Consider the following 9903-nt stretch of genomic DNA (forward strand, 5'->3'; position numbering starts at 1 on the left):
GTTCTGCACAGAGGGCACAAGATGGCTGGGATCAACGTGGCACTGCACTGGAGCTCACACCCAGTGTTGTGAGCTCAAATGAAAAAAGGGAAGGAGGAAAAAACATATCATCACACTGTGTTGCTGCATAGGAAACACCTCAGGAGATTCCGTCTCTTGGCACAGGGACAAAAAGATGCAAAACTACAGAGACAGAGAAGCACTTCGACAGCGGCCTTTGGTGCTAAAACTTGTTGCTGCTGGGCTCAATAAATTCTGCAGTTCCAGAAGCATATATTCACAGGCAAACACTTTACACCAGATTGCTGATGCAGGGAACAACTTCATGGTAACGTTGAATCAGCCACTGAAGAATGACACCAGGAGACCTGAAACCATGGCGATCCAGTGCTGATGCAGAGGCAGAAAGTGGGATCTTCCTGCACTTTGCTTTCAGCTTGTCTGGACAAAAGAGTTTCTGAAGAGGCACTCTTCAGTGCCAGAAGGGATGCATCACTTGCTGGCTGAGATTTCAGAGAAACTGCAAGGACCTGAGAGTCTCAGGTCAAACAGTATAATCCAGAGAAGGCAAAGAGGCACATCTTGCTGGGGCTTGTTTGTCTGGCCTACATTGAAGGGCAGTACCCAGAAGGTTTCAAAGCACAAAGGCTGGAAGCTGAGTTTTGGTTCTCATCTGAGTTTCTGTATGTGAGAGGTAACACTACCTCACTCAGCTGTGTTAACAATGATGTGCTCTTGAAGAAGTCATAGATATACATCTGGCTTTACACACTTCAAGGTTGAATCATGAGAGTAGGCTGCAGTTGAGGAAATTTTAGCATTGCAAATCAAGTATAGGAAACTTCCAGGAAAAATGTAGATAGTGGGGAGGTCAGGTGGAGGAAAAGAGGCTGATATACTCTCATGGTTTAGCACCAGCTGGCAACAAAGGACCACGTGGTCTTTGGCTGGTGTTAACTAACCAGGTGGCTTTCGCTAAATGTGTATCCTGATGTTTTAAGGTCCCATCACCCATGGCTCTCAGTGTAGTTTTTAGCAGTCCATTGTATCATTCTGTCTTCCCCAAGCTGGTGCGTGACGGTGGATGTGATATACCCACTCAATGCCACGCTCTGTGGCCCAGGTGTCTATGAGGCTGTTTTGGAAATGAGTACCATTGACTCAGTTCTCTCTGGGGTGCTGTGTCTCCATAAAACTTGCTTTTCAAGGCCCAGGGTAGTGGTTCCAGGTGGTGGCATGAGGCCCAGGGTATGTTTCCAGCCATCCAGTGGTTGCTTCCACCATTGTAAGCACATGGCGCTTGCCTTGGCAGGGTTGTGGGGGTGGAATATACCCCGTCTGCCAGGCCTCCCCATATTTATATTTCAGCCATTGTCCTCCATACCAGAGAGGCTTTAACTGCTTGGCTTGCTTGATGGCAGCACGTTTCACATTTCTGGATAACCTGTGCAATAGAGTCCATGGTCAAGTCCACCCCTCAGGCACGAGCCCGTATACATATATGTTACATCTCGTCCTTGGTGGCCTGAGCTATCATAGGCCCTCTAAGCTATATTAATTCACCCTTATGTTGCCAGTGCAGATCCACCTAAGCCACTTCAATCTTAGCAGCCTGACCTGCCTGCTGGTTGTTTTGATGTTCCTCAGTGGCCCGACTCTTGGGTATGTGGGCATCTACATCACATAGTTTCACAACCAGATTCTCTGTCCAGGCAGCAATATGTTGCTACAATTCAGCAGCCCAGGTGGGTTTGCCTTTGCTCTGCCAGTTGCTCTGCTTCCATTGCTGTACATAGCGTTTGCCAGCACCCATAAGCCAGTATAGAAACAAAGTACTGGCCATTTTTCTCATTCAGCAATGTCTAAAGCCAACTGGATGGCTTTCACCTCTGCAAATTGGCTTGATTCGCCTTGTCCTTCAGCAGCTTCTGCAACTCTTTGTGTAGGACTCCACACAGTAGTCTTCAACCTTCAATGTTTTCCTAGAATATAACAGGACCCATCAGTGACCAGGGTGTGTTTCTTTTCATTGCCTGGTAGTTTATTATATAGTGTGGCCTCCTCTGGAAGCGCCACCTCCTCCTCCAGTGATATTTCAAAATCTTTGCCTTTTGGCCAGTCCGTGATCACTTCCAGAACTCCTGGGCAACAGGGGGTTCCCATTTGAGGCCGTTATGTGATCAGTACAACCCACTTAATCCACCTAGCGTCAGTTGCAAAATGTGTGGCAGGGGCCCTTTCTTTGAACATCCAGACCAGCACTGGCAGTTGAGGTGCTAAGAGGAGCTGTGCTTCCACACCAACCACTTCCAAAATGGCTCAAACCCCTTCATATGCTGCCAACATCTCTCTCTCAGTTGGAGTATAGTTGGCCTCGGATCCTCTGGATGGTATTCTTAAATAGTCATTTAACCCTAAACAAAGCCTGAAGCACATTCAGGAGACACAGAGCTAGGACCATGCTGGTTTGAACATCCCATGGATATTCAGAAGTCTCAAAAGCTGTTGTACGTGACCTGAAGGAGAAAAGGGAGGCGAAAGAGCTGAGGAAAATATCCCCCTTTGCTTCCCCCATAGGGTGCGATTATTAATAAATTCCAAGAGATGGTGCACAAGGTACAGGCAGGACAGCAATGCCTCATATACACACCAACATAATTGCGAGAACAGTGATGTCATATCATGAGCTGATGTTACACAGGACAGCAAAATGATAATCCTGATCCCTCTCCCAGAGGTGATAAACAGCATTGTGGGGAATACATAGGGCATATAAGGATTTACATAATAGAGCAATGCAAAATCAAAGGAGAATTTGTGACCAGCGACTATTTGACTAATGTAATAAATGTGTATAACAAATTCTTAAATGTGTATAACAAATTTGTTCTAGCGTGCTTTGGTTAGATCTGTCGTTATCTCAACCCTACATGCCCTGCGTTGGGCACCAAAAAAGACTGTTATGGTTTAGCCCCAGCCGGCAACAGACCCACACAGTCTTTCTCACACTCCCTCCCCTGCAGCGGCAGGATAGGGGGGGAATCAGAAGAAAAAGGCAAAACTCATGGGTTGAGATGAAGGCAGTTTAACAGAACAGCAATGGAAAGAAGAAAACAACAGCAATACTACTGATAAAGGAATACACAAAACATGATTAGTGTACCACCACTCACCAACCAAAACCTGAAGCCCAGCCCACTGCCGAGCAGTGATTCATGTCCTTCTTGCCGCCCACCAGCTCCCTCAGCTATATACTGGGCATGGCTCACATGGTATCAAACACAGCCTTTGCTAGTTCGGGTCAGCCGACCCCCACCCCAGCTGTGTCCAGTCCCAGCTCCCGGTGAAAATTAACCCAATCTGTCCCTGCCAGAACCGGGACAAGCAGAGACTAGCAGATTGACTTTCCTTCCTATTAGTGCTGGTTCTCTAGAGTGTGTAGGTCAGAAAATAGTACTGGACAATGACACTGTGACAGTGCAGTATTAGATACCAAGAGACCTGGCCACAAAGCAGGCGGCACGAAGCAGTCAGAGTAACAGTCAAGCAACATTGTTGGAGCCAAAATCCAGGGAAAAGAGCCAGCAGCTCAGGCATTTGTTCCCAAGATACCGAAAAGCTGTGCAATGAAAAAATTCATTTCACATGTTATGGCAACAGGGCACAAATGAGGAAAGGACCCTCTTTCTGCTACTTGCTGATACCGGTGAGTGACTGCAGAGCAGAAGATGGGATACAAATCTATCCATGTTTCGTTCTGCTGAGTAGGAAAGGAGTTCACATTTTCTGTTGAGTCTCTGCTGCCTGCTGAGGAGGAAAGATGGCAGTCTCAGAAAGTCTTCCAAAAACTCAGGGTGCTAACTCTAGGCCTGTCCCTGGCTTTGGCAGAATTTAGAAATAAAGGTTAGCTTTTTTCCTGAAAAACAGCAGAGGTTTAAAAAAAAAAAAAAAAGAAAGAAAGAAAGAAAGAAAAAAAGAGGATAGCAATAATGACTCAGAAATCCAGATTTTTTTCCTGTATGGTTTAAACACCCAGCAAAGTAAGCAACTGACCAAATAGGACAAGTGGGAGCCATGTCCTCTAGGTCACTGGGATTTGTTAGACAGCTCTCCGTAGCACATTTAGCATTCTGTGAATGGTCAAACTTACACCTTTATGATCATCCAAGGTACTTGGCTCTAGCTATATCACAATATTCACTTTGCTTAAAGACTTATATGAGGAGGTCTGTCAGGTTTTAAATAAGGCAATAGCAGCAAACACAGCTGGAAGACCTGTTGCATATACTGCTGTGGATTGTTCCCATCTCTTTGAGCATTGTTCAGGGAGTTCATAGTCAGACCTGAGCCAGACTACATCCACAGTAAAAAAACCCAAACAAACAAACAAACAAACCCAACCAGAAAACAAACCCCCAACCAACCAGAATAATAAACTCTTGCAATAAACAGTGTTAATATGGGAATGTGCTGATGTATCATTTTCTATGCACAAACTCAAAGTAGCTGTTCAGAAGACAGGTCACACATCATAATACATTGCCCAGAAACTGGACATTTCCTGTGGGTTATTACTACCTCAGTGGGAATACAATTTTTGTAAGAAGCAAGTTGCTAAAATGATGATTTTCTCAATAGCTAATTGCTCTGTGAATGACATGGGTGGAAAAAAAAAAAAAAAGTCTTATTTCTTGTGAAAAGTGTATGTTTCTGAACAGTTGTGATGGTAAGAAGAGTGTGTTGCTTTGAACTGCCACACTCATGTCTATGCTGCTGTCTACATACAGCTCTGCTCCCAGAGGAGCTTTCAGGAGAAACGGTGTCCTTTTGGTCTGCTATTTAGATCAATATGCCAACTCAGTAATTATTCTACATTTTGAGCTGTTTGCTCCCAAATGTGTTTGCTTCCCCCATGTAACTAGTCAGACACCTCATTTTACGTAAAAGGTTTGCTTCTGATCTTAAAAAAGTGTGTTTGGACACTGAGTCATGTGAGCAGAAGCAGATTGCATCCTCTAGACCTGTTGCGATTGAGTGACACATAATTGTCACCTTTGGCTACATGGCAAAGAAACCATTATAAAATATGGCCTACCCGCACAGAAAACCTTAGAGGTCTTTGAAAACTTAATTTGCTTTCAAACAAATAAAACCTTTGCACGCTCTGGTGTATATACAGAGTGAAATACTTCCTTACTCTAAGATACAGATTGAATTTCAGTCTGTGCCATGTATTTGTGTCATGGCTGACCTGCTAAAGCTGTCACAGACTATGACGAGGCCTATTAAGAAACCAGATGAAAACACAAATTTAACTATTTCTCTGGGTTATGCATGCTGACATATCTTGAGTCATACCTCTGAAAAATGCCTCTTTATGTCAGATAAAGACTGATTTTTCTATCTATAATTCTGTCTCAGCATGAAACATTGCATCTTGAACTCTAATCTCCACTTAAATTATTATTTATAATAATATATATAAACTAATATTTTAATTTTTTTACCAACAGGTTTTGTCTAGCCTGGCCAGTTAAACTCCAGATCCTTCTGTTCGAGACGTAAGCTCACAAATTTAAGATTTTAACATCATCTTTGTTTCACTCAGGATACAAAAAAGCCTTCTCACTATATATGCAAGCTGTGTACTTGGACAGACCAGTACTACCAGAGCATGCAAGTAGAATAAACACCATATTTGCCTCTCCCAATATTTCTTTTGAAAGTTTTCTAGCAAAATGAAAAATGCATACAGGCTAATTTTCAATTTCATCAAGAACAGAATTTTGACATTTTGCCCTTTTTAATGATTCTGTGTACCATTTAGTCTTTACATTACTACAGAATCTTAACTCTCAAAGCCCTGGTTCCTTCTCAAAAATAAAGGAATACTTCCCTGTCAAACTCATCCTGTATTCTCCTAGGGAATCCTGATCTAAACTAGGAGTCTCCGAATCCAAAACTATTTGCTGGAAGCTAAGCTGCAGATGTTCAGCTAGCCTGTTGCAAATAAAACTATAGCGAAACTTTACACAGTTACCTTCTCCACTCAGAGTGACAAAAGCAGTCACTACAACAACGGTGTGGAAGACGACAACTCATGCCTTGCTAAACACTGTTGCTACAATGATGGAAGAGATGGTGCTTTTCAACTGGAAGGTAACAGCATCGCTAGTTAATGCCCATTCTGCCCAGTCTCTACTGAATAAAATTGACATGGTTTAAATAAATAAAAAGGATTGATAAGGCCTAATTGCTGCAATAACAATAATATATTGGGAAGAGGGATAAAGAAGTGATGCAATAACTTCACTAAGCAGTAGTTCAAAGAACACTTTTCAAAAGACAATTTGAAGAACAAAGCACCATCAGCCAAATGCAACAACTGTGCAGTTTGAGCTATGAAGCATACTGAGCCAACTACAGCTACAAAGCTACGTGAAGTCACCATGAGCATTATAAAGGTCAGAAATAACCAAAACTTCAAGTCACCAACAACATAACTAGAAATACAAATCATTACAGCTGAGAAAGCTAGCCAGGAAGACAAAAAACTTAGAAACTACAAAGATTAAATTAGCTCTTTATAAATACAGTAGCAATCAGCAACTTAGAAACAGATCTGAAATAGTGTAGACCAGCATACCATAAGAACACGCAGGAAGATATCTGAGTGTCTGTAGAACAAGTTACTTGAAGCCCATCCAGCACTCTCACTTAGCAGTGGTATGAAAAAAATGAGGAAGTAAGGTAAACAAGAATAATTAAAGTGTTAATACTTCACCCGCTAACAAGCCCATCTGCAAATGTGAAGAAATATTTAAGCTGCAAGTGTTGTATTGTGGTACAGTTTCTAGAAAGACGATACTGCATAAAACAATTCTGCAATCATAAGGAAATGGAAAAAGTGTGTCCAAAATAATTGGCAAGCTGAGTCAGTGCTGAGTAGAGTTTCAACTGGCAAAATATTCTTTCTGTACAGCTTTGTACCATGAATCTCATTTCAAGAACATCGCTGGATGTTCTTTCTGTCAACAGAGAAAGAACAATTTGGTAACACTTAGTATAATTGCACTTTAATGAAACATTGGAGTTCTTCCTGAAGTGTTACAAAGATATAATACATTTGTAATATAAGTGTAAAGACTTGACATTAAAATTAAAAGACTTAGTAAAAAAAAAATATAGATTAAAAGTTACTGCAGTGAAACAAAGTCATTCCAATTACACATGTGGATTTTATTTTATTTATTTATTTTTTAAAGAAAACCAGCGGTATTGACTGGTACATAGAGACAAAGTAAAATACAGTGAAATTTTCTTTCTCCATACAGTATTCAGTCAAGTATCACAGCAACAAACATTGATTTCATGCATAAGTGCAGAGAGGATTTTAAACTCTGCATATAGTACTAATTTCAGCTTTTGTACATCCCCATTTGCAACACATTCCTGCCAAACCCAGAGATTCCCGTTTTCTTCTGGGATACCTGGCCCAAAGATAACTGTTTGATCCCATGGGGTTTGCAATTCCTGTTCCTCCCCTGTCGTTCTGAACAGCTTCCTCTACCTGGCGAACAAGTTCTTTGAGGTCATCCACCACAGGTACATATTCATTATAGTCATTTAAACTATACAAGTCCTTAAACATCTCCCATCCAAGAAACGGGCTGCTTCTCTGCAGCTGCTCCACTTCAGGACCCAAAATTGATTGCAGCTTGAAGTTTCCCAGTAGTTTGTTACTTGCTGTTCGTGCAGAATCTGTTTAAAGAGAAGACTTTTTAAGTTCAGACCATAGTAGCATCAAAACGAGCATGCAGCAATAAAAACCATTCACTTCGTAATAAGCAAAGCACTGTTATCTAGGAAAACTGTCAATGCTGCAGAGTCTCCACTCCATGGTATACCTATAGCTTACTTTTAGGGGAATCTTTATGTTTTAAAGCCTATACTGCCTGATAGACATGGATAGTACACAGCTACATGGAGAGTACAGGGCTGCAACCATGACTGAGGTACAGATATCCTATCACAGCTGCAATGTGTTACTGATATAGAAGTCTCAATATTTCTACAAAACCAAAAATTTGTTATAAAGACACATACCCAGAAAACACACAGAGCTATGTTATATGACTCAATTAGATTAGACCACTCCTCTCCAATGCATAATCACACAAACTAGCATGAGATGAAGAACAATTGTAGGGAGTACTAAAAAAGCAAGTATCATATGTAAACTGCTTCTTATAGATGGTATTTTTCTACAGCTATTTTCAGCTGATGCTTTGCATTTATTATTTCTTTCATTTCTCAAGGCATAGCAAAGGTTTGCAGGGCTTACTTAGAAACACTTTGTCTTGCTGACTGAAGTGTTAACAAAAATCCAGCTCTACTTCCTTTCACCTCACACTGTTTCTCTTGGTTTTACTTCTGTAAGGGAAGTGGCACTGCTTACTTCAGCTAATGCGAAGAAAAACAGCTCAGTTCTTAAGTTACAAAAAAACCCCAAATTAGTGTTTGCCTTGTGGTTTTAATGATCTTAATATAGTTTTTTTGTTGTTGTTTCAGAAAGCTGACAGAATATGAGAAAATCCAGTTAATGTTATAGTTACTTCAATATGGCTAATTAATATTTAGAAGCTAATTCTCAGATAGAACAGATGCCTGAATATGTACAAAAATAAAAGTGGTTGTAGCTACTTTACTAATTAGGCAGTAACCACCATTTAGTCGTCTTTTGGGGCAGGGAAGACTTAGTTAAGCACGCAGCATAGTCAGGGCTCCTTAGTGAGTGACACTCAGAAGCTACTGTTAATGAAAAGGAAACAAAGTTTGCTGGAAAAGAACACAATCCCAGCAGAGGCTGTACATATGTCATTTGTTATAATTACAAAGGTAACCTTTATCTCCTACTCAACTTGTTGGGAAAAAAAAACAAACAAACCAAAAAAACCCCAACCAAAACCAAACAAGCAAAAACTCCCAAGAAACCCAAAATACTGGCTTCATTAACTGCCTGAGGTCCAATGCTATTTCACTGACAGCACGTTTAAGCAAGAAAAAAAAAAAAGAAGCTATTCTATTCCACATTTTAGCCATAACTCCAACTTTTGCCCTTGTTAAGAATGTTATTTCCACTATTCAAAATATCAACATAAAAGACAGTCATCACTTAAAATTACTTTGTCACATTACTGTAGTTTGAGAACACAGCCCAAACCCAATCTGCTCACACTTTCTTAATATATTTGACTTGGAACAGGCAACAGTAAAATTCTGAGAGGAATATTTTACCCATTAACTGTTTCACCAAAGACCCCTAAAGCAGTTCTTGTTGTTTTTCAAATTGTAACCTGAAGCACCAGAGAGTCCCATCCTTCCTCCAACGCGCCAACTATTTTGTACAGAGCAGCACACCTGAGTTATAAAAAAACCCAAAAGATTTCACCTCCAATAATGCCCCCAGCACACCCCAGAAAGACAAGGAGGACAGCTTTAAAGCTCCTGGCAGAGAGGGAAAATCGAGGCACGTCTCCCCAGCCCGAAGAGTCACCGAGCTTTGGGAAGGGCGTGAAGCCATAGCGACAGGCACTCCCTACCGCTTCCAAGAGTGCATCACACCTCCCTACGTCGCCACGAAGAGAAAAAAGTGTGATTTATTTTTCGTGGCTTTTTTTTTATATATATATATATACAAAGAGTTCAGTGAGCCTCGGCCGCCGGCAGGGCTGCTCAGCCCCGTGCAGGGCAATGCCTCCGAACAGACCAAAAACTTTGCAGGTTACCCCGGCTAAGAACACCCCAGCGACTGCCGTGTCCTCTTCCTCTAAACGTGCGGATTGTCCTTTCAGCAGTCACGCCAAACGCCCACCCGCACTGGGAACGAGGGGGAACGAGGGG

The sequence above is a fragment of the Charadrius vociferus genome, unplaced genomic scaffold, assembly GCF_000708025.1.
Source record: "Charadrius vociferus isolate BGI_N301 unplaced genomic scaffold, ASM70802v2 scaffold188, whole genome shotgun sequence".
Lineage (NCBI taxonomy): Eukaryota > Metazoa > Chordata > Aves > Charadriiformes > Charadriidae > Charadrius > Charadrius vociferus.